Source organism: Heliangelus exortis, chromosome 11 (genome assembly GCF_036169615.1).
Source record: "Heliangelus exortis chromosome 11, bHelExo1.hap1, whole genome shotgun sequence".
Taxonomy (NCBI): domain Eukaryota; kingdom Metazoa; phylum Chordata; class Aves; order Apodiformes; family Trochilidae; genus Heliangelus; species Heliangelus exortis.
In genome coordinates, this window is record NC_092432.1 from 13,734,163 (window position 1) to 13,759,518 (window position 25,356).

The following is a 25,356-nucleotide window of genomic DNA, read 5'->3' on the forward strand; positions in this document are numbered from 1 at the left end:
AGTTTAAAAGTTTTACATGCACTGTAAAGCATATAGATGCTGAAAAATGCTCAACTGCCAAGGAGACAATTTTAGTGAAGGTTTTGAAATCACAGTTAAAAAATGGATAAAAATCTTGCCAAGCTAAACATTGTAGCCTTCTAGCAATACTAGTGCTAGTAACCTGTTGTCTGAGACACCAGTTGTGTGTGGTGCTATAAAGTAAGATCATGGACTTCATGAAGTTAGTGCTATTGCAGAAAATGCTGCTATTACATCATTTGCCAAACACAACCTCGTTGGCATATATGCAGATTTGTATTATTATTTGATAGGGGTTCTATAGGAAACTCTTTAGCAATTCATTCGTAGCTCATCCTTATATGTTTTTGTAAAACCACTAAATAAGTGTATATCTGAATCCTAAAGTGTTCTTCTTTCTTGGATAGATGCCTGTGTTTATACAGGCCTCACTACAAAGCTCACCAAAGGAGAAAGACAGTGTATAATACAGAAGTTGTTAATTCTGCATGTGTGTATTTATATCCAGACTCTCACTGTCAGAAAAACCTTCATACAGTTAAAAGACATTTAAATGTACACCATAAACATGAATAAATCTAGACATCCAGCTACGCTGACATAATGCATTTTCATTTTTACTAGAAGTCTGTACATATCACAGTAGCACTTGCTGTTGTCTCAGCTGCCAAATAGCCTCTTGGTGACAAACATTGTTTTCCCTTTTTAGACTTGTTGGTGTCCTCTCTGTGTTCTTTTAATGTGGCAAGAGGAAGGATGAGTTTAAAAAAGTATTATAAACCTCTTCCCCCCCCCCCCCCCCTCACCCTCCCTTTCAATTGGCCAGCAAACTCAAAACCATGCATGTCTGACAGTAATGGGGACACTTCAAATTCCTATAGCTGGTGAGTTTAAACCATCCTTGTGTAAGTCTTTTAGGACTTCTGTTCCTCAGGCAGGTTCTACCTTGTATTAGTCCCTAGTAGTTCCCTGCAGCGTAGCACCTGAGCCTGTTTGGAGCCCCATTAAAATAACTGATTTTCTCTGTAAAGGCTCAGAATTACATCAAAATTGCTTTAATAAAGTTTGAAGTTTAACACAAATTTATACAAGCTCAGGTAGAATAAATTTTAGTATAGAGGTTTTCCATGGAGGAGTAAGTCATGTCGTGTAATTGTTTTTCCATTTGCTTTAAGCCTTGAAAATTGTCTTTCTCTGCCTCTCTCATCTAGAAAGGGTGGTTTTGCTTAAAAACAGCTTGTAACAGTCTGTAACTAGAGTGTGACTCCTGCTGTTTGGAGTGATCGTTGGAGCAGGTATTTTATTTTGTGACTTTTGTACTGTAAACCGTAGACATCGCCAATTTTTAGAAGCAGGGAGAAAGCTCATGGTGGTGATGCAGATAATGCAGAGCACATGAAAACTCTCAGGATGATCAGCTACATATGCTTTGATGATGAACAGTTGGCAGTTGTAGTCAGTGGAACAGCACACTGAACTTGGTGTTAAATGGCATCCAGGGCATAAATGCTGAGTAGTTTAGAGCTTAATATCTGTAAAATTGTATTTTCTCTACTTGTGGTGTTTTTATTTTAAATTTGGTTCTTTAAAGGGATGCAATATCAGATGTGGATAGTGGATTCTCTGTCCCTGGAGATGTTTAAATAGAGACTGGATGTGGCACTTAGTTCCATGGTCTGGTAACCGCAGTGGTAGTGGAACAAGGGTTGGACTTGATGATATCAGAGGTCCCTTCCAACCCATCCGATTCTATGATTCTATGTTTCTGTGACTGGCAAGAAAGACTCAAGCCTGCTCTGCTGCTAGTGAAGCTGTCAGGAATGTCTTTTATATGAACAAAATTTTGCAAGTAGTATGGCAGGCCTTCTAAAATGAAGCAGGCATATTTAAAGGTCACTGTCTCTGGCTAGAGAAGATTGTTTGGAAGTGCAGAAAATGAAGGCATGTTAGGACAAAGCTTGATGGAGCCTGAAGTGCTCCCATGCCTAGAATGTCAGGACAAGCTGAGCTTAATGTACATTTTATTTACACTGTAGTCTCTGTTGGTTCTGGGTGCCTTATCAGAATCGTCATCTTGCTTCATGAACCTGTTAGCAGGTAGGGTGCTGGTTCATGGTTAACCCACAAGTTAATCCACTTACCTTTCCGAGAGAGGGAACAATTCTCTTCCAAAGGTGGCTCTTTTAGTAGAGTTGTTCAGGAACTGTTACATCAGAGAGAATGTTGCACTCTGGTATGTCAAGTACCTGTTTTTAGCAGTTGATAGAAAAATACTGTTAGTAACAGTTGCCATGAAAAATCTCCTGCAACAGCTTTGCAGGTTTAAGGTGAGGTTGCAAAGCAGTTAAACCGAGATTCTTCTGCTGCACTGGAGTTTTAGTCATGGTGAGTTCTCCTGCATTCCCTGTAATTATCTCTTTTTTTGCTTGTTGGAATGCGAGAAATGTTTGACTGTTTTGCTTGTTTGTGCAGTTGCTTTCAAAGAGAACAGCTGAGTCAGGTTCTGTTCTGATTGGTATTGCCACTCAGCATCAGTATGGTATTCAATAAATCCATTACTTAAATACAGTATTGAAAATCACCCTAGATTGCATGATATGTAAATAGCAAGAAAATCCCAGTTCTTGCCCCCTTCCCTTCCCCCTTTTTTTTTTTTTTTTTTTTTCTCCAAGGCTATAGTTTTTTCTTTGTAGTACATAATGGTGATAACACTGAAGGCTTTTTGTCCTTCTTTCCTTTGCAGGTTGACTTCATTGCTTATAGTTGTACATTATCTTTGTTTATCGGTGTAAATTAACAGAGCTGTTCCTCAACAACACCGATAGCAGCAGACAGACCTTTTGAAGCCAGATTTGCAGACTGAGAAACAGTGTTGTATGGAAACATGTTGAAAAGATAACCAGCACAGGTTATCGGGGGTTCTGCTCAACCCCCTGGAGAAGATGATGGAAGAGGCTGTGTAATGGTATGTTCTGAAACATTCCTACACAACTGTCAGGGGACTGGATGGAAGGTCTATGCATACGTGAATAATTCTTTTGGGAAATAATGGTAAAGAGGCAAAATACCAAAGCAACAGCATTTAAATTTAAGTGGACAATAGATTTCTTAGGATTACAAGTGTTATGCAATTGTGGTGTGTTTGGTTTTAGGTTTTTTCCTCTAGAGTTGAGAGCCTGTATTTCTTTGCATATTAAGCCATGGTCTAGTACACAGAAAGCTGACTTTGGATGCCTTCATATAAAAGTTGTTGAACATCCAGGCAAAATGAAATCTGTAGAATGCAGAAGGGAATAGGAATCTATATAATGAATAAGGTTGCATTCAAGGGCAAGTACTGCTTACTGAGAGGAGTTTAAGTTCAGCCAGGACTTCCTGAAATTGTATCATGAAAAAAACTTTAATGTTATCTATATATTGTGTTGGCTAAGGGAGTTGGTGTACTTCTTCCATCAATTCACAATCACCAAAAGAAGCTTGAAAATATATTGAAAACATATACAAAGTTGGTGTTTGTTCACAGTTGTTGCATGGATCATGCTAGATGCAAATAGCTGAGCTGTGGAAAAAAAGTAAATTATTGAATAAATTAAATATTTGAAAATCCATAACAGTTTCTAGACAGATGTATGCTCTGCATTTCCAAAAATCATAGCATTGTTGTGGTTTTAGTGTATACTCTCTAGAAGAACATTCATCAGCACCGTCGCATGTCAGTCAGTTCTTCTGCTGCAGAATGACTTCTTGGTTTTTTCTTGCTTGTTATGAGTGAGATGGTTGTCCATTCAAACCTGTATTTCAAGTGCTTTGGGGACAGTTTTTATTATTTACAAATTTTATTTCTCTTTATTTTGTGAACAAAAGGCAACAGAGTATTTATTCAAATTTTTATTTGGCTTCCTCCTGCCAGTTTAGAAATGTCTGTAAGTTAGATATTTTAAATTTGTAGATCCCAGCTACTTCTAATTAGTTGGTTTTGCCTCATGGTTCAAGGCTTCTTTTCCATTACTGTTTTCCCATGGGCTCTCCCAAAAGTTTCAGGAGTAATTGTTTTGCAGGGAAGATAAATGTGTATGGGATAGATGGATAGATGGGTAGACATTCATTGGATGATACATGGTAAAATATTTGCTCTGTCTGCCTAATCAGCTTAATATTTCTAAAAAGTTTATTTCCAGTGGACAGTTAAAAGCCTGGACAACTTTTCTGTATCCTTCCAGGACTGATCAGTATGGACTTGCTGTCTCTTGGGTATGTTTGATGTCATCAATTTGTACCTCTAACAGTTTTTCTTGTTTTTCTTCTTGGCACTGGTTTTATGGTCTAGCTTAGAAGGGAGGACTGTCATACCACAAAAAAGAAGCTGTACTTAGTAGTTTGAGAGATGAGCTAAATCTCAATCTGTATTCAGAGAGCTTGAAAAGTACAAGGAGAATGGACAATCATATCTTCACAAGGCGCCTTTCTCAGGCTGATAAGAAACACACTATTCATCACATTAGCTCATGACTTTCATATCCTTGGTTATACATGACAGTGTTAATTAAGGCCAGAAAATATGCAGAGAGCAAAAGGGAAAAGATTCTTGAAACTAATTGAGCAACACCTGTAAAATCAGAAATCTAGCCTTTACTATAAGGGGAGGGAAATTTACTATAAGTGTGCCTTTATTTTTCCCATGAGAGAGAAGTTGAAGGCTTCTCATTATTAAGATAACTTTTGAAATACTGCTCTTCTAGTTGGAATAACCCTAACCTACCTGCACTAGGACCTGGAATAAGCATTTCCTTTTGGAAAAGCTACACACAAAGTGAAAAACAGAGGGAGTGTAATGTCTTCTGTCTCTTGATGTGTTGGAATAAATGTTTCTTTTTGAAAGCTGGGGGTTTTGCATATTTTTCAGATGAACATCTCTTGGTCTTTGCACTTTTTGTTACATAATGTTGATGTTTTTACAATTATAAGTATAACCTTAAGTTTTTATTTTCATCTTGTACATCTGTAGTTCTGCACAGCTCATATGGAGGCTTAGACATGCAGTCTTTTAAGTAGAAAATAATCTATTTAGTACTTGCACAAATCAAAATTATTGGAACTTGCTCTGTATGAAATTACAACTTCCAGAGAAAATATTGGCACCAACTGTGGAAGATGTTAGTTTTTAAAACTTTTGTTCAAATTAGTAATTTTCTATGCTTTATTTCTTCTTTTCTTGATAGAGATAAGTGGACAAAGCAGACCTAGGGCTGAAGGGCCTACTTTGGAATCTGGCAAAAAGGTGATGACTTAGGAAAGTGAATATGCCTTTTGGCAGGGAAAAAAATTCCTTGAGCTGAAAAACAATTTTTATTTTCTTTTTTGGCTCTGCAAGCTAGTCAGCTCTGGCAGCTTCATGCAGTAACTTCTGCTAATTCGTATCTTGCTTGTATTCCAATATTTATAGTTTTGTAGAAAACAGTTAACATCCATTTTCAGTTAATTCATCAATTTTTGTGAAAGTTCAGGTATATAATATCCACTGATAATAGGATTATCTGATTGTAAATATATTTGTCCCTTGAAATTGCAGTCAGAAATGGTGGTTCTATGTTATGTAGTGCTGAAATCCCCAGGTTAAGAATTCTACCCCAAAATCAACTGTTTTGGTGTTACTGGGAAGAAATGTATCCTGCAAACTTTCGTTTAAAGAGGAAAGTTTTTTTCTGGTATTCATACTGAAAAGTATGCTTTTTATGCTCTTCATACTTTTTATACTTATACAGGCAGTAGGGTAAAATCATTTTTATAATAATTTCCAATCAAAACCCAAAACTAATTCACCAATTTAACAGAAACTTGTTTGAAATCAGTTAGTCCAGTTTTTAAAAGAGAACCCAGAGTGCTCTCATAGTCTTATCACTTTGCTTACTCTGCCTTTTGAAAACAACTATGGTAATATACATATATATATTTAAAAATATATATATATATAGTTATATATGTATGTTAATAAAATACAATATGGGTCTGTCTTTTGACCTCATGTGTTAGGCTGAATTAGGCTACTGCTTTCAAGAGCTTTAATTCTTTAGTTCACAGGGTAAAGAATTGTGACTTCAGATTATCACAGAGTATTTCTAGAGGCTTATCCTGGCACTGTTATATTCCGGGTTTGTAACTCTTTAGCATTGTCATCTTTCTTGTATAACTTGCTGTCAAAGCACATGCCAGGTCATGTGTTATGGTCTGTTAAAAACAACTGAATGTTTTGCTAGTTAAATATTTCTGAGTTGGAAGAGGTACATTGCATATCAGAAGCTTACAGTCAAACCTGCTGATGAGCACTGACTTTTCTCATGGGTGAATACTTTAAGTTAGCATGTGATTTGCTAGTAATATTTGGAATTAATTTCTGTGTTATTTGGCAACCAGAAAAACTTGGAAATTTGGTGATGCTTAGCTTGTTGCTTACTTTTCAGCTTGTTTTAAAAAGAAATTTCAGTTCTAAGCATGGAAACAGCAGCCAAAAAGGCAAATTGGAAATACCATTAAATTGTCTGAACCATAATGATCTGCACTAAAATAACTTCCTGAAATTAATCGATGCTTTTTGTCATTTCTTTTGCATAGCAGTTTAATGAGTGACCCACAGTCTTATCTTGCAGCAAGACAATGAGGCTCTTTCTGCACTGAGGTTCTGAAGCAGTCTGACTGGGTTAATGAGAGACTTATTTGTTAATCTGCATTGGAGATTTTGAAATGCTGGCTGGTTTTTAGTGGGCTGATTTATTTTTTGTTTGATTTAAGGATATACAAAATAGGACTACTGTAACTAGAGCTTGGTGGTAGCTTTTGCCAAGTCCTGAATTATTTGTGCAGTAGTGTTGTACTGAGAGAACATAGTTTTGAGGGAGTGGAAATCAGAACAATGTGCTGATTTGCTTGTGTGGGCCTATGTGACTCATTTAGAATCAACCCTCTTAGAAGTCTGGGATTTTTTAAGGACAACCTGACAGGCTAACCTGAGGATTCAAATAATTTAAAATTGTCTAGCAAGCAGTAAGTCTCCTCTTATCCATAACACCCTAGCAACATTCCCTGGTTTTGGGTCAGCAGTTCACAAACACTGCCTGGACCAGTGATCTGTGAAATCAGTCTCTGAGTCTTCCTGATGCTGCCTTTGAGCAGTTCATGGATGGCAAAGTAAAAGTGGCTGCCAGACCTCAGGATTGCATTATACCCATTCTAAAACTTTAAATACATAGAAGACAAAAACATTGGTTAAAAATGCTTGGAAAGTTTCTCTGCTCTTTGAATGAGAAATGTTCTGGAGGTATGTTGCAAGATACTGGTCAGGAATGTTTTGGTAATGTAATATTGCATAAATATATTGAAGACACTTTGCCCATACTAGAAACAGAACCTACTATACAAACAATCTGCAGGCTGGCTAGTTACATATTAGAACTAATGTTTTGTGGATTTGGAAATACTGCTATTATTCTGTGAAAACATAAAATGGAATATTTATATGCAGTGCTTCTTAATTAGTGAAAAGTTGGTGGATTTAAAGATTTAATGCCAATGAAACAGTGGTTATATTTGCCATATGCTTTGCTCCTCTTGTTGGAAATGCTTGTTTAAAGCTGAGCTCTTGTGTTTTCCTCACGTCTGTTTTCTAACCTACTCTAGTAAAATAAGCTTTCTGTTGTTGTTTCAAACATCTGTGACAACTGGCTTATTGTCCCCACCCTCTGCCAAGTTGTGTTTCATATTAAGTAATTTTTTTCAATAACAATTGTCAGGGGAGGAGTTTCTTGCAAACTTCATCCAGCTAGCGTGCTTAAGTCTGGCAGTGTGTTTGCATATCCCTGTGAAAGGTTCATATCTTCCTGATGTCTACCATCTTTTGCTCATATATTTTCTTTCAGCATGGCACTGTATGCTTTTTCTGAAATAGCTTTGAAATATCGTGTGTTCTGGACTGCAAGATTCACCTTGGTATAGGTGAAAGCTTTTTGTGCTGTGGAAATCTTAGCCCTGCCTATCAGTGCTGGAAAATGGATGAAACTAGTTACAGAATTTAATAATGTTGGCTTTTTACTAATGCCAAATCAGCTGAGAGAAAACAACTGGTAGTTTCAGGGCTCAGAAGGTACACAGGCTGCTTCCCTTAAAACTCAGGCTGTATATAAGAATAAAAACAGCTGTTAAAAATGTCACAGCAGTCTGGGAAGTGGCCATACCAGGAACACACTCCTAACAAAGATAGGTCTGTCTAATTCATACATGACTTGTGTGTTAAAGTTCCTGGGCCTCTGTCTAGATGTTAGCTACACGTGTGTTTAAGGTGTTTGAAAGCTTCTGTAGGTATTATTAGAAAGGTAGAGAGGAAGTGGAAAAAAGGGAAGGGAAAACAGCCATTCTGAGTATTTCAACATTTGTTTGCCAAATCACATTTTGGGATTCATTTCTATTTTAAATACTATGGTGGCTGCCAGAGCTGGCAAACTGATCGCCATTGGAAGGGGAAGGAGACTTTAATTATTTCTCTTGGGAGGAGGCACATCACTTAATTTTCCTCTTGCTTTGTTTATACTTTTATAGTGAACAAAGAAAATTTGGGGGAGAAAAGTAGAAAAACTCATATTTCAAAGGTTTACTGGAAATTTTACAAAACAATGGGTTTGAGTTGCACTTTAAATGTGTGGTTTCCTGTCTTCTATCACATAATTTGCATATTCTTAAAAATAGTTTTGTTTAACTTTATTTTGCAGGAATGTATCCTTTCCTCAGATAGTACTGTTTCAGGATATTGTTTCCTTGATTATTTCCAAGTGCATATAAGCAAGGGGCGATCAAATCGAACCACTGAACAGTTGGGCCAGGTTTGCAAAAAAGAAAGCTAATTAGAATCCCCCCAAAGAGACTGCACATAGATGAATATATGCTTAAATAATAATAAAAAACATTTTAGGAAGATGACTGAACAGTAGAAAGGGGAAAAAAAAAAGCAACCAGTCTGGGAGCCAAAAAATATCTGGGTTTTCTTCCTGCCTTTGTCATGCCTCACTTGTAGCCTTGGAAACTGAGACAAAGAGGTTAAGAAACTTGCATATTCTTAAACTATACATTGTATCTTCTCTCCATTTTATTTTAGTCTCACTTATTCCTCTGCAAAGTGCTGTAAGTCAAGTGTGTTGGGGTTTTTAATAGTATAATCTTAATTGTTTATTTAGAACTTGAGACAATGAACCCCTTTAGTTTATTATTGTGTTGGTTGTCAGACTGATCCTTTGTTTTAATCTGTCAGACTTTTCAGGTCCTTTCATAATCTCATTTATCATAAGGGTGTTGGTGTTTCAATCAAAACAGATAGGATGCAAAGTATTTCCAGTATGTAAGCACACTGATGAGTCAGAATACAGAGGAGGTGGTTGGCTTGATGCTTTCAAACAAGCTCTTGCTTTTCACAAGGAATTTAAACCAGTATAATTTTTTTGATCAAGGAGTATAAACTAGTGTAAGCTCAAAATTGTGAGATCAAAAATATTGGAAATTTTTCTTGGTAAAAAATAGCTACAGGCTCTTTATTTTTAAAATCTGAAGGTGACACTTCTAAGTTCTGTAGCTAGGACTTTTGTTTTATACGTTCTCTGTTCATGTGCTGTTTACAGTAATGCAGCTCATTTGTAGGCAATGCAGACACTTGTAAAAAATGTAAGATTGTGGAGACATTTAATGGCTAAGGATAAATTGCACAGCTGTGGACACTATTTAGACTTTCAGATCTAGAAGAGAGTCTGTATCATGAAATAAGCATAGCTCAATGATGTGAGTTTGTTTTCATGGTTTTTTTAATCTTGATGAGGACTTGCCAGCTTTTCGTTTTACAGATAAAAAAGTGTTAGCATGTCCATATCCCAAGAAGGAAAAGATCATGCATTACCCAATAAGAAAATAAGAACACTCTACTCAAGAACAGAGAGGGAAGGTAAGTGAACTCAAGTAAAATGTTTAAAAATCTTAGTAAGTAGTTCTAGAAACCCTGCGTAACATTTCTGAGCTAAGAGTAGCAGTTCCTAAATATGCAAAGGGAACTATAAGAATTTAAATATGACCAAAAATAGCCAGGTTTTGGTAGCAGAAAAAGTGAATAGTAATTTATGCACCATATTAGTTTGCAAGTTGAGGATCTGCAAAGCATACATCCCTTACAGACAAAAGAAATGTACATGCCTACAATTCTCTGTAAAAGAGCATTTGAAAGCAATTTTCAGCTTTTTTTTATATACAAGGAAAAATAATTTTAATAATTATCTCAGCTAAAAGACCCAGAAAGGCAGCAAGTTGTTTGTTCTTTGTAGATGTGTTAATGATGGGAATCTTTTAGAAGTCAGCGTTAAAGGACAAAAGGACAAACACAATTATAGCATGTTAGGCACTGAGACAAACTGAATTGCTTCAGAGATGTGAGGCCAGGATAAATTAAGAACTACCGGATACCATCTTTGAAATGCTGGAATCTAATATCTCTGACAATTGCTTTGAAAAAACTTTGCTGAGAGAAACCATAGCAAATTTCAGACAGTGTGTAATTCTGTGCTCCTAGTTTGTATATCTTGCACATAGACTGTGGATAATTTCAATTTGACCTTCTGTTTTATACCAGGAAAAAAATCAATAAAATTACTTCGTAATTTAAAGTACCACTGAATCCTTCTACATCCTCTGGAGATTTAGTCCCAACATTTTAGTTTGTTCCCTTTTCAATCTTAATGCTCTAAAAGCTGCAAGCTGGTTCTGTCTCAGATTGCTGTCTCTTATGGCAACTAGGGGATAGGTTTAGTTGGTGAATTATGAAGTAATTTGATCAAGGGCTGGGAAGATACAATCTTGCCTCTCTTTTCTTTGCTTGTAATGTCAACACTGTAGTTTTAAAAAAAATAATAATTTGCATGTATACTATGAAATTCCAGCTTTGGCTCTCTTTTCCTAAATTGTTACCAGTTTGGGGTTGATCTGATGTGGGTTACTATCTGACAGCTCTAGTCCCTCTAAGGAACTAATTTCCAAATTACATATTACAAAAGCTTGATTGAAAGATAAAGCTTGAACTAAGAAGAATAATAACTTATTGACATCAAAGAGAAAATGAGATGGGGCTAGGCTGACAGTCTGAAGCACTGATGTGTTCCCAAAATTGGTCTTGTGGATGCTGACCATTGTGTGTGCCTCATTACTACTATTTCTAAAACGGTGTCCATTTAGTACATCTAAAAAAATAATCATTGATATTTTAAAAATATTAAATGCATTCAGACTTTTAAAATTCAGATATTTATGAAGTTCTTACTCCTGACAGCCATGATCCCTCAGCTTAGTTCTGCTCTCTGTTGGTGTACATGGATAAATTCTTTCTAGACCAAGTTGAAACCCATGAAAGGGTTTTTGTCCCTTACCTATCAGTAATCCCTCAACCACAGGTTCACTGCCTCTGCATCGGAGATGCAGAATGGTGCTGCAATACCACTTGATAGATTTCAGTACAGAGTGAAGCAGATTAGTCTACATTGGTGCTAAGGCTTTAAGCATCTTAAACCTAACTTGCTTTGGTTTGCACTGAAATGAGATTTCATGGTCATTCACTGTATTATCACAGACAGTAGCTTGATAAATCACAAGAGTAAGTTTTAATGTCTTGACTGATACTTTCAGCCCACTCTCAAATGATGTATTTTTTTCCATTCTTTCCAAGACTGGTTATGGGGAAAAAAAAACAATACATGGATGCAGCAGGAAAATCCATCAACCCCCTTCTTTAAGACAAAAGTTGTTTGGTTGAGCAAACAGCAGCTGGCTGTGCCTGCTTTGTTTGGCAGTGTACCTCTGCTGCCAAAACCCAGAAATGCACTGAAGTGGTAGGTTTCCTACAGTTGTTTGTTTTAAGAATCATTGAAGTCTGTTGCCATCATTTGATTTGGGACTTCTTAAGAGGCATTTCTCTTGAACATTTAGATGAGTTTGTACATGTATGTGTGTTTCATTGTGTATTTAGTTTTTCCCACTTGGTGCCTTCTAGTCCAAGAATGTGCATTCAAGAAGATCATGGAAGATTGCTGGCTGGCTTAGAAGCCTGGTGAGGCCCTGCTGTGGAAAACCTGCATCCTCTAGATTCTTTTTAAATTGCACAGTGTTAAGTGATTTGTGATTCCAGTTTGAAAAGCCCTATCACTACCTTAGACTTCTGAAAAGTGAGACAAAGTAATTTTTCTTATTGCTGCCATGTTAGAGAGCTGCTGCATGAAATGTGCTGCAGATTTAGCTCAGGACTCTATTAAAGCTTTTCTTACACAGAGGCAGCTGCATTGGGTCTCAATACAGGAGCAGTTTGCTTGTGCTTGATTATAGGAGAGATAAGATTCGTATGTGGTGCAGTACAAGCTAATTAAATCTTCTTTAAAGGTTTTATATTGCAGAAATTGTTAGCATTACCCCAGTGAGTATGTACAAATACATCAGTCTGATAATTCAGCTGTTGTCAGGAGGTTCTCTGCATTATCACGTTACAGTCTGGGTGGCTCTGGCATGCAGAAACTTTTGATGATGAGCTCCTAAGTGTTTCTTGCTCTACTTGGTCAGAAGCAATAAGTGTGACTGTTTGTTTGACTCCTAGGTTTTGAAACAGCCTTGTTTTTTGTAGAATGTATAGCAAGTTACTTTCTCAAAAGACTGCAGTATGAAGTGCAACAGCTAAAAGCCTGCATTGTGTTATGTAATGCAACATTTGGAGCATAACCAAAAAAAGGAAGGGATACCACTTACATTCTACTGATCTCAAAAGAATGGTGAAGCAGTAGTTAAATGCAGACTGCAATGTTCCAAACTCTGTTGCATAGTCTGGGCAAGGAGACTTTTGCATTCCAAAAACCTCTTCATCAAAGGAACAGAAGATTTTACAGATCACTTTGTATAGCTTGCAATGATACCTGATCAATCCCTGTAAAGACAAAGTAACTTAAATAGTGTGTGGGGGGTTGTCTTCATAAAATATTTCTTTCATAAGTCTGTTTATTGAAGTAAGGAAAGTAGAGGTATTGTACTAAGGAGATTTTTTTTTTTAATAGGAATTTTTAAAGGAGATTTAATTGAGCAAGGATATCACTAGTGATATAGTACTGTCATTAAATACTTATGAAATTGTAAAATCCTATTTTGCATGTGCTTACACAAAGCCAAGCATTTTTTTTGTCTTCCTCTTGTGTATTTCTATTGTGAGATTTAGGTACAGGGGCAAATTAATGTGTCTCACGTGCATCCGAGCTCTTAAGCCCTGTTTTGCCCTCTTCCTGTTACGCAATCAGTTTTCCCAGGAGTTTCAGTCACAGTGCTTTTACTCCCTGAACGTGGGTTAACTGTAACTCTTGGTGTATTCTATGATACCCTTCTGGCAGGTGCCTGTAGCATGATCTTGTATAGTCTCTCAGTATTTTTTTAACTCTTATCCAAGGTAGAAGGCATTGCAAGAATAATTTTAGGGAGAGCATATCATATGGAGGAATCATTTTTCTCTAAAAGGATTGTGTAGGAGTAAAATACCATTTCAACTTGATGACTTTTGCAGGGAAAATTTTTTAAGCTGCATATTTGAAGGAAGAGAATCTATACTTTGATTATTATAACAATATTTGGCTCTAAGCAGCCAGACCGGCCAAGCCTTATGTCAGTGCTCGACAATCCTAATGCTCGGTTCTGTTATGCTGTGGGGGTTTTCACCTGACAATGAAAACCTCTGGAGTCCAACCAGCCTTTTAACCTGTGTTTAAAAGGTAGTAAAATAGATTTTAAAAGCTATTGTAAATGGATTAAGAAAACTTTGAGTTTGTTTTAGTCCAAAGAATCCTACAGGTACCAATAGAATCAATGTTGCAGAATCGGAGTCAGGATTTCTTACAGCCTTGATGCTGAGCTCCTACAAGCAGACATGAAATCAAGGAGAATGAGGTGAAAGGAGTTAGTTTTCATGACAACACATACTGTTGCCAGTATGATATGGTTGCCATCAGAAAGGTAATTCCCTTCAGTTGCTATGAGAGGCTGAAAATTCAGACATATTAAAAACGTTGCATTAAAATAGCATGCATCAAGTCTTGTGCATCTCTCATCTTTTATCCCAAATAACTGTTTTGCTGCCTAAAGGATGAGAAGCAAGAAAACGTGCCCTTTCAAGGTTATAGCTTGTCATGCTTGGATAATGCCATTCAGAAGAGCCTAAACACAACAAAGCAAAATATGTGAAATGATGCATGGCTTCATGCTTCTGTAGTTTTGAAAAAGTACATATAGTTATCCATTCCAAAGAGTCCTTAAAGTATGTCAGGTATCTATAGCTTTGGATGTCTCACTTGAACTCGAGGGAGTTAATGACTCACATCTTTCCAAACAATTGAAGTGCTTTCTGAATAGTAGAGAAAACATTCCTTCCTCTGCTCAAGTAGTGATTCACATTCTGATTCACATTTGTTTGTTGTCATGGGGCAAACACCATTTGGCATGTTTACTCTTGGGTCTTAATTACCCTGCAGCATTACTTCTCTCTTTATAGATCTTATTTCCTTTCCTTCTCTCAGCTGTAGGATGAAACAGCACCTAAATTAATCCAAAGATAACAGCCTGGTTCTTCCTTCCATCTTCCATCCTCTCCACAGCTGTGTGCTTCTGCTTCTTCCCCTGTCACCCTCCACTGTGGGCCCTCCACTGAACTGGATTCTACTTGTTAAAGCAACAAAATTAATCCAGTGAAGAAAAGATGGTTTTAGTAGTAGGTTTGTAATTCAAACTGGCTCATAAGCATCAGAACAAACACAAAGGAGTCAGAATGGCACCAGGAGCCTGGTAAAGGAGAGAAACCTTTGCAATATTTCTGTCAATAACAGCAAGCTGTTAATTTTGCTCTTGCATAACTTCTGTTAAAACATTTGTTGGTTTGCATCCCTGAAAGTGTTCATCTGAGTAAGATGAACGTATGACTGAAGCATAGGAAAAGGGAGTAGAACATCCTTCAGGGTCAGAAGAGAAGAAAATGGCACTGGTGTTTCTGGATGTCACTAGCCATGTAATCCATTGATTGTTACTTAAATCCACTCTCTCAGTCTCTGGTTGTTTTGGTTGTCATAGTCCATGAGCCATTTTAAAATTTGTCCTATTCTTCCTGCCCTGTGGCTCTTGCTTTTGTGCTGTGCTAGCACGTGAGCTGCTACAGATCCAAGAAATGGATCTCAGAAAAACTGGGAATGAAATGAGTGATGCTTATTTAGCAGAGATATTGTTTACCCAAATCAGTTCAACTCATGGTCATGCAGAAGGTTGTCAGCATCTCCAAGACTCAATTGTTATGTGTTTTTTTCATCTGCTTAGCTGTCTTGGCATTCCCTTCTACTTATCACTAACTTTTGCCCCCTCATTTGAGGCTGAAAACAGGTTTAAAGGATTAAACTGGAAAGCAGACCATGGAAATGCTGTGGGCATAGTGGCTGGGATGGGAAGTCAGAGGTAGGGATGGGATCAGTTCAAAGGGTGCAATCACCCTGTTTTACAGCTTCCCCTCACTACAGCTTGTGTCAGTGGACCCAAGGGAGTGGCAGGACTAAAGAAAGGTAGCAGCAGGAGGTCTACAAAATGGCAGTAGCAGGATTTCAGAAAGCTGGGTGGGGAGATGATTTTGTTCCAAGATGAGTTTGCCACAAACAAATATTATTTATCTGTATTCTCAGTTTGTGTACATTTCTGATGCTTTTATTTGAACTAAAATTTAAAACTGGAGATATAGTGAGTAATTTGTTGTTTAAAAATGCATTGAAACATTTATACATTTAACATTTATGAAGGAGTCTAGGATATGGTTAAAATAAGGTTATTTGCAGGACTTGGGCTCAGTGAAACACCATGCATTGAATTTTAAGTCCTGTGTACTATTTTGAATGTTATCTGTGCTTTGCTGAAGAATTCCTAGCATGCTAGATCAGCTCTCATCAGGATGGTCCACTTAGCATGGGTTTTGTTACCCAGTCAGTCTTCATTCTGTTCATTCCTCTCCCCTTTATGCCTCTCCCTGGTTTTCTTCCTTCTGTATGTACTTGAATGCAGTCCATTTACCCAAATGTAGTTTTTCTATTGAAATGTACCATTGGTACTTATTATTTTTCCAACCCTGAACAACAGACTTGTTCCTCCTCGTGGTAATTTTCACTGCTGACCAATTGCACTTATGTCTTATTTCTGCCCCATGAATTCCAGATTAAATATTACAAATTTTAACGGGCTATCAATACAAGAGGCAGCTTTGTAAAACAATCTATCAAAAACACTCGTGGGAAACTAGCAACTTCTACTTCTACCCAAAATAAACTGATATGCATACCCAAAATTTCCCTACCATATCCTGCACATCGTCACAGAATAATAAAAATACTTGAAATAAGAGATTTCTATGGGTACTTTAAATGACAATACCTTCTCCTGCTATCCCAGTTTGTTTTTGGGGTTTTTCATTTTCTTTTAAGTCAAAACTGAAAGCATTCCCTGATCTAGTCTAACTAGACCACACAGTCTAGTATGCATATGGCAGTATGCATATTATAAGGACAGTGAAGAGTTGTGATCTAATAGAACTTACTAGAGAAATCTGGAGCAAAGCCACCTGTAGAATAGACTGATTAGGAGCATGACAACTGGAAGCTGTTTCTTTCTGTCATCCTTCTCCACAGCATTTGAAAAAGAAATTAAACTAATATCCCTCATACCTCAAAGTTATGCCTTCAGGGAGCCATTATGTTCACAGAGGCTAAATTTTTTTTCTAACCACATTGTTAATGCAAGAAAAAACATCTGCTTATAATGCTCAAAAATGAGCAGAAATTGTCTTCTGAGTATATTGCAAGTGATGGTGCAGTTCTGGAGAAATGATTTTGCTTTGGGTTATTCAAAACTTTAGAAGTTTCATCTTCATGGAATTATAACAATTTTTTTTATTATTTTTTTTTTTTAATAAATAGAAAAACTGATTGTTGGAATACCTTCTTACTTGTCATCTTCCTCATATAAACAGAAGTGCAACTTGTCAAACTGAAATCCCAGTCTTCAAAGCCTGTTTTCTAGGCTGCATTGTCCTTCAGATAATTTTTATTGTCTTTACAGTATTTGGAATGGTTTGTTTTTCACAAGCTGGGTTGTAACTTGTTGCCATTGATGGGTAGTGTTTCTAGTTTTGCAATATGACTGGAAATCAGAATAAAAAGGCTGTTTGCTTACCGTTAGGTTTGTAGAAGTTTTGTCTCAAGCCCATTTTGGCAGAATTATTTAGTGATTTCATTCTGGGGTGCCAAATCTGTTAATTATGTATTGCCAAATAAATTTGGCCTTGACAATAAGTATATGTTGACATAATGCATTGCAGCAATTGTATTTTGAGTTTCAATTATTTTTCTTTCCTTCTTGGGTTATAATATATGCACAAAATAAATTGGATCACCTGTCTCCATATATTGATAATTTTAGTTACTGCCTCTCTCCAGATGCTAAATTACATGCTATTTCCCACAAGTTTAGCTTAACTTAATATGGAAGGTGAGCTCTGTGTATTTATCCTATTGACTCAGTCCATACACAGAGCTACGTAAAAAATGACCAACCTGAAATTCTGTCTTGGAATGACTACATCCAATTTCTGAAAGTCTTAAAAAAAACCAAAAAAACAAACAAAAACCAAGAAAAAGCTCCCCAAAAGAAAGGAGTTTGTTCAGGTGATTATTTGATTTTTTGATGATTATTTGATTTTGTTTGGATAACTACTCAAACCCAATCTTCAAAACTGAAAGCCAGCTGTTAATGTGTGTTCAAGAGACAAGCTGTTGCCAGGATGAGAAAATGACTTTGAAAAGGTAAAAAGCAAAAACTGAAATGACCGATTTTGAAACAGTATGCACATTCTCTTCTCTGACTTTCACTCTGTGTATGTGGGAGGGGGTAATTAATGAGGTGTTTCTGCAAGTATTTATTGTACATGGAAAACTTGGAAGTAGTTGGTGGCAATCAGCACAGCTTCAACGAGGGAAATAATACCTCACCAATTTGGTGGCCTTTTGTGATGGTGTCACAGCATTGATGGACAAGGGAAGAGTAATTGATGTCATCTACCTGGACTTGTTAAAAGCATTTGATGACATTCTGGTTACTAAACTGAAAAGATGGATTTGATGAATGGACCACTTGGTGGATAAGGAATTGGCTGGGCAGTTGCATTCAAAGGTCAATGGCTTGATATCCAAATGGAGACCAGTGACAAGCTGAGTTTCTCAAGGGTTAGTTCTGGGACTGTGCTGTTTAACATCTTTGTTGGAGACATGGAATGTGGAATGTGTGAGTCTGCCCTCAGCAAGCTTGCTGACAACAGCAAGCTGAGTAGTGTGGTTGGCACTCAGGAGGGAAGGCATGTCACCCAGAGGGTCCTGAACAGGCTTGAAATGTGGGCCCATGCCAAGGGCCTGCACCTGGGTCAAGGCAATCCCAAGCAGAAATAGAGGCTGGGCAGAGAATGGACTGAGAGCAGCCCTGAAGAGGATTTGGGGGTGTTGGCTGATGAGAAGCTCAATGTAAGCTGGGACGTGTGCTTGCAGCCCAGAAAGCCAACCATGGCCAGGGCTGCATCAGAAGCAGCATGGCCAGCAGGTCAAGGGAGGTGATACTTCCCCCCTCTGCTCTTGAGACCCCACCTGGAGTACTGTGTCCAGCTCTGGCATCCCCAACACAAGAAGCACATGGAGCTGTTGGAGTGAGTCCAAAGGAGGACAGAGTGATCAGAGGCTGGAGCATCTCTGGTGTGAAGACAGACTTGAGAGAGTTGGGCTTGTTCTGCCTGGAAAAAGCTTTGGGAAGACCTTATTAAGCAGCCTTCCACTATCAGAAGGGGCCTACAAGAAAGCTGTGGAGGGACTTTTCCCAAGGGTGTGTAGTGGTAGGACAAGGGGCAATGATTTTAAGGCTAGATTTAGGTTAGACATTAGGAAAAAATTATTTACTTTTAGGGTGGTGAGACTCTGGCAGAAGTTGCCCAGGAAGGTTTGTGACTGCTCCATCCTTGCAAATGGTCTTGAGCAACCTGGTCTAGTAAGAGGTCTCTCTGCCTATGCAGGGGAGTTGGATCTTGATGATCTTTAAGGTCTCTCCTATCCCTTCTGTGATTGTGTGATATGTAAATTTAACAGGTTTTCTAAAGTGAACTGGGATGATTCAAAACATTCCCTGGCTTCTTGACAGAGCTTGGAGTAACTCTTGCAGGACATGTCCTTGCACATTGCATAATGAACTTGATTGTGTTTAATTTCCATGTGCCAAATATAAATAAATATTCGATAGTTATGGAACAGATGGCAAATGGATTATATAGATACCCAGTACAGTAATGGATCTGGTATCTGGTCAGATGGAGCTGTTATGTTGTTGATTATCCTTTTGGGATTTGTGGGGAAATGGAAGCACTTAAGGTCATTGGAAGATTTTAAGTGTTGGGGTGGAAAGAAGACTTAGGGTAGAAATACGAATCTATTTGTTCATGTTTGAAAAAGATGGGTAGGTGTTTTTGCAGTGAAAGATGTCAGTTTTATGACCAAAATTATTTGCAAAACTGCATTAATTTTCCTGAGATATTTTACACAATTATATTTTTCCCCCAAAGATGTGAAATTTATTTTGTTGACTCTTTTAACTTTGAAATAGCTTGCAAAAAAGATGAAATGACATGCTAGCAAATTAGAGTTGCCTCTTCTGTATAATCTTGAAGTTGAGTAATATTAAAATCATGATGCTGTGAATATTAAAAATGTGATATTAAAAGCATGAGCAGTGGTTCATCAGATGCAGTTTCTTGATCGCGTTAAGCTGATCTTCAGCAGTTGTAAAGAAAGAGATGTCTTGGTTATATTAGCACTTGTGCAGATGTGAGCAGCTGAGTCAAATTCCTAATCTGCCTGGAAATTCTCTTGTGTGGAGGATTAGTTTGCAGATGGATTAGGAACCACATCTATCTAGTTGAGAACACAACCCACAAGCACTTTCATCAGCTACAGCTGGGAACACAAGGCCAAAGAAGTGGAAGAATCAGGATGGTCCCTGTGACAAAAAGTGCAGATCTTTGTCTTCTCAGGCTGTAAATCTGCACCTCAAGAAATGTTTTGTTAGCATGCTGATGGTCTCAGGCTCAGCTGCTTGCGTACTGTTTGAAGAGAAAAAAAAAAGATCGAAAAGCTCATTTCTTTAAACATACTGGAGCATGCAGTAACAGACCATTCTGAAAGTAAGTTTAATAACTGAATAAATTTGATTGTTTTAGAGCAGAAAACCCAGTACATGTGTTCTGTACTTTGTGAGCTAAAAAAAGGCTCTCTAGTTCATAAGAGCTTTTACACTGCTGTGTTTGTACTACTTGAATTTCACTCAATTTTTGGTTTGTAACCCATTGGCTTCTAAGATAATAGGAATTTGAGATGTCTATAACACAGTAGCTGAAATATGGTGGATTGAGCTCATTTTCATTTCAATCTTCCATGGGTTTTTAAAGTCAGATCCTGTCTTAAGATCTAATTTATTTCTGTATTCTTCACTTCCATTTCAGCTGATTTTTCAGGTTCATCTTGAAGCACTTACATTAAAGCAGGCATGGGGAGAGAGGTGGTAAAATGCTGATTTTGGTGTCACCACTTCAAGATGTATAATGTTTCCAGGTTTATATATTTTCAAGTTATTTTTTTTTAACTGCATTACTTTCTGTTGCTCATTCCTTAGGAAGGAGCTGCATTGACTAGTCTCAGGACTGACTTGCTGTGCTAAATAATTGAGATTACTGACTATTTGCTCCATCAAGCAAGTGGTATGTTTTGGGGCAGACCAGGATGCATGCTGCTATGTGGCTGATTTAGAAAGTAGATGAAGAACATGGAAAGAATTTGTCATTTTCTTTCTTGTTTAATTCCTTGCACATGTGCAATGAACTTTAATAGTTTCAGTGTACAAAACCACTGTGTTGTCCTGTTGTATATCATTCAGGGTTTTTCACTTGGAATTACTACAGACATTTCTTTAATATTAAGCCTACAACTGGTAAATCACCTTTGTTTAATAATACTTTTTTCTCAAGGGGCTGGAGAATAAAAAAAGATCTTCTGGGTCTCAAGTAGATTATAAAGCTGTGATAGTCATTATTTTGTTTTCATGAACGTAATTGTGAAATAAATTTTTCCCTCGGAAGTCTAATATATTTTTCCCCATAGTAGTTTCTCTTGAAGTTGATTTATTTTTTCCCTATTTATGAGACACTTCTAGTCAAAAGTCTCATCTGGGCCATGTTCATCTACAATCTTCATTGCTATCAACTGCCATCTTCCACATCCTGCAAGTCACACTTCAGGTAGCACATTTTAGATAATATCTAACACAAAAACTCCAGCCTATGTTTAGAGAGAATGGATTCAGTAATTACACATTTGGTCTTAGCCTCCAGTGAGCATCTTCATTAGGAATACCAGTAATGAAAGGAACTACCTAACAGGAAGATCAGCACTGAGCATCTTTCATAGATTAAATACTTTTATAATGTATAAGTGGCTGCTGTCTGAAGAGTGTCCTCTGTAGAGGGCAGTAGTTTTGTTTCCAAAGTTCTTTTGGTTGTTGACTGGTGCAATGATTTTGATTCTTATTCTGAAAGTGCCAAGAAAATGATCCTGAATTCTGACAGTGTACCTCAGTTTTAAAAGGTTGTCCTGCTTAAGGGGATATTTAGCTTTATGGTTTATCTGTGGAGATCTGAGTTCAGGAAAAGACATTGTTAAGAACTGGAACAGCTAAAATGAGAGAAGATGAATATACTAGGACTTGGAAGGGGAAGCTGAGACTGGAGAATTTTTTTAATTCAGGCACTGGTTTTCATATTTAACTAGGAAGCTTTCTGTAAAACTTCGTGTTTGTTTGTTCTTGTTTTGGAGCAGAACAGGGATTCAGGATCTTAAAGACATTATAAAAGGAAGATGTTTCTAAGCTTTGTGCAGAGATTTTCTTGCTTATTCAGGAGACAGGGATGTTCTTGGCTCCAGGCATTTCTTTCCAGGGACTCATTAAAATGAAATGTACAAGTAGTACCAGATCCTTTTTATTCAGCTACCTCATTAACAAAATAGAAGCTGCAGTGATAAAAAAGAAACTGTAAATGTCCCTCAAGAGCACCTCAACAGTTGTTCCTCAGAGCATTTTTTATTTGATATCCAGGCTTTCTTCAACAGAGGGAAGAGGCAGCACTACAAAGAGCAGTTTGTGTGTCTATAGATAGGAACACTGGCACTTGCAGTAGATTTTATATTGTGTTATGTTTAAAATGGAGAACTTTGTAATCTTTTCTTAATATGTTGCATTTAATGACTTTGTGTCATACAGTAACTTCAAATCATGAAAAGTAGAAAGTGTCTTTTTTATGATTTTGTGCCATAAATTATATCACAAAATGCTATTCAAAATTCCAGTGTAAAAAACCCAGTATCTTGCATATTACTCTGTTCTACTGAGGAAAGTCTAGCATTCCAACTTTGTTGTTAGTTTTTCACCAGAGGCAGAGAAATTCTCCTTGGACAGAGGAATGAGTTATAGGGGAGGAAAACTAGATAAAACTAAGCTATAGTAATGAAGTAACTTAAGACCCTCAGGAGGTACTTACCTTGTTTAAAACAACAAGGACAAGGAAAAAAGATACCTAAAAACCCATATAGTGTTGGAAACAAAAATAAAGATTGTCAATAATCTAATGCTGGAAATAGCCAATGAAATGTTAATAAGTACTGGTCTGAAAGACATCTGAAAAAGTAATTTGTATGTGTAATCTTTCTCACTTGTCTAGAAGAAACCATGGGACTCCTACAGCTGGGGGTAGCCTGTAACTTGTATTTTTGGAATACAAGTTGATATTTTAGTGTTCTAACTTTCAAGTAACTTAGCAGCATCATAGTAGCCTTTGAAATATCCAAGCTGTGTATTTGTCTGTAATTAAATTGTTCTGACCTATTATGAGTAGAAGGAAGGTTACTCTGGAGCTTTTATCATCTGAGATGAGGAGAGGCATACATGTGAAAACAAAGTTTGTAACTGCACAAATCCCTTCTAAGTAATATGCAGGCTGGGAAGCTGGAAAGTTAGATCCTCTGGTACACACACCAGGTATTCTGTGCTATATGTAGTCAAGAAATACACATGCCATATGTATATACATGGAACAGTATATTTCTTGACCACACAGCAGTAAAAAGCTGGTGTATATGGCCCATTACTGTGTTAGGAATGGCCTGACAGGACCATGTTGTCATTGAGATTTTAAATCAGAAATTTGATAATAGCATCTGCAAATCCAAATTACTGAAGACTGAGACTTTGATGTAGAAAATCCCTAAAACTTTGGGAAACAGTTATCTAGAAAACTCAGGATAGCTTGCACATGGCTTGATTCTCATATATGGAAATATGAATCAATAAAATGCTAACACAGGTAATCTCTAAATTGCGCATAGCAGGTCTTTAAATATAACAACCTGTAGAAAAAACAAATGGATAAAGGCAGCTCATCTGAGTAGTCTAAATAAAAAGGAGCATTTCTAGGTGAAACCCTTGATAATTGTAATTTCAGTAAAAATAACTATTTTTTTTAAGGCCAGTATTGCGTTGGTCAGGGAGTGATATTTGTACGGTGAGACATTGTTATGTTAAACAGAGAAAGTAATATATACAGATTTTTATTTTGAAGCATTTAAGACTTAGTGAATTTGATACAACCTCATGAAAGCCAGAAGGAAAAACTGTTCTTAATCTCTATTTTCCTTCCTTGTATTAGTTGATCAGAGTTTAATTAGAGTGGATACACTCTATTTGCAAAAGAAAATTTGAAAAGATACTACCTATTCATTATTTGTGTCCTGTTTCAGAAGAATATGCAATACCAAACCTCAGTAAAAACTGTCTAGTTATAGGAAGATAATCATTATTCTTATGATAATTTGTATCAGTACTGGGTATTATAAAGAATTTTTAGTCATCCCTTGTTTTATTTCATGTCTTCTCTTTTATAATTTTTAAGTGACATTTTCTTCCTTGGAGCTCCAAAATGTTATCAAATAGACTGATCAGCTGAACACTCCTTGTGTTATGACATACTGTTCATAAGCCTTAAGTGGAAGGTAAATGTTAGTGTGGTAAAGGAAGTGTCATACACATTTAGTTTTGAAAAGGCAGTGGAGTGCTGTGGTTCACTGCTTGTAATATAAACTGATCCTTGTAAAGGGGTGTTTTTTAAAAAGGAAATTGCAATTAAGAAAATTACACTTTACATAATTACTGCTATTTCAGAATGATCTACAATAAAATGGTGTTCTAATATCCTGCTTTTTGTAGGGATATAATAGGATGGGCTGTAAGAGACATCTTTTAAAAAATGGTTTTCTCCTATATCATATAGCAATTCTGCCCATTGATTTTGCAGATGAAAGGGAAACGTTGCTGGTTATGTAAATTAGGAAGGGAAGGTGCAATATTTCAAATACAACACTTGGTAAAATTCCCTGTCTGAGACCCACAGAATCTGGAACATGTGGTAAATATAAATGGAGTGAGAAATGAAGTGGAACACCTAAAGCTCCCTATCTCTTGTTCCTGTGCCTGGTTAAAGCCAGTGGAAGAACAAAGGACCTCACTCCTTTCCCACTGGATGTTCCAGCCAGCTGCTCCAATGTTGATTACCTCATTTAGGAGGGCTTCAAAACAGAAAAAACCCAATATTGTAAACTAGTATGGGAACCAGATACAAGTAGAGATGCAACTAGTTAACTGATCTGTGTAAATAAAACCTTAGTATTACTAAGGAGTATGCAAAGCAATAAGAAGTTTCTTAAAAGTAAGGTGTATTTTTGTAGCAGGAGACACCAAAAAAACCTAAGCAGCTTGTACTAGGGTTGATTTTTAGACAGACACTGCAGTTCTGGCTATAACAAGTAGACCTAGTAGCTATTGTATAATAATTCTTCTGTGCCACATACTTTAATCACTCACTATGCTGGTGTTGCCCTTGTAACAAATCCCTAATGGGAAAATGGATCATCCATATGGCCAAGTACTGAGCTTGAGTGTTTAGTCCCAGGGTAGGTCTGTAGGGCTGTATCTTCCCATCCCCAGCTTCTCTCTGTTTTACTGTCAATGTGTATATTGGTGCTGAATGTGAATTCTACATCTGGGCACACTCAACATTTGTAGGTCGTGGTGTTTTAATCTCTGCAC

General features: G+C 37.0%; 1 protein-coding gene across 4 annotated transcripts in view; it reads left to right on the forward strand.

The window, feature by feature from the left end:
* The window catches only part of PEAK1 (pseudopodium enriched atypical kinase 1), a 107,199-nt gene that overhangs the window by 4,800 nt on the left and 77,043 nt on the right, over window positions 1–25,356 (forward strand). The window contains exon 2 of one of the 4 annotated variants that reach the window (XM_071754743.1): window positions 5,241–5,299. The exons of the other annotated variants lie outside the window; for them this stretch is intronic. The gene's annotated coding sequence lies outside the window, so the exon portion shown is untranslated. The remainder of the gene's footprint in view (window positions 1–5,240; window positions 5,300–25,356) is intronic. 4 annotated transcript variants of the gene reach the window in all.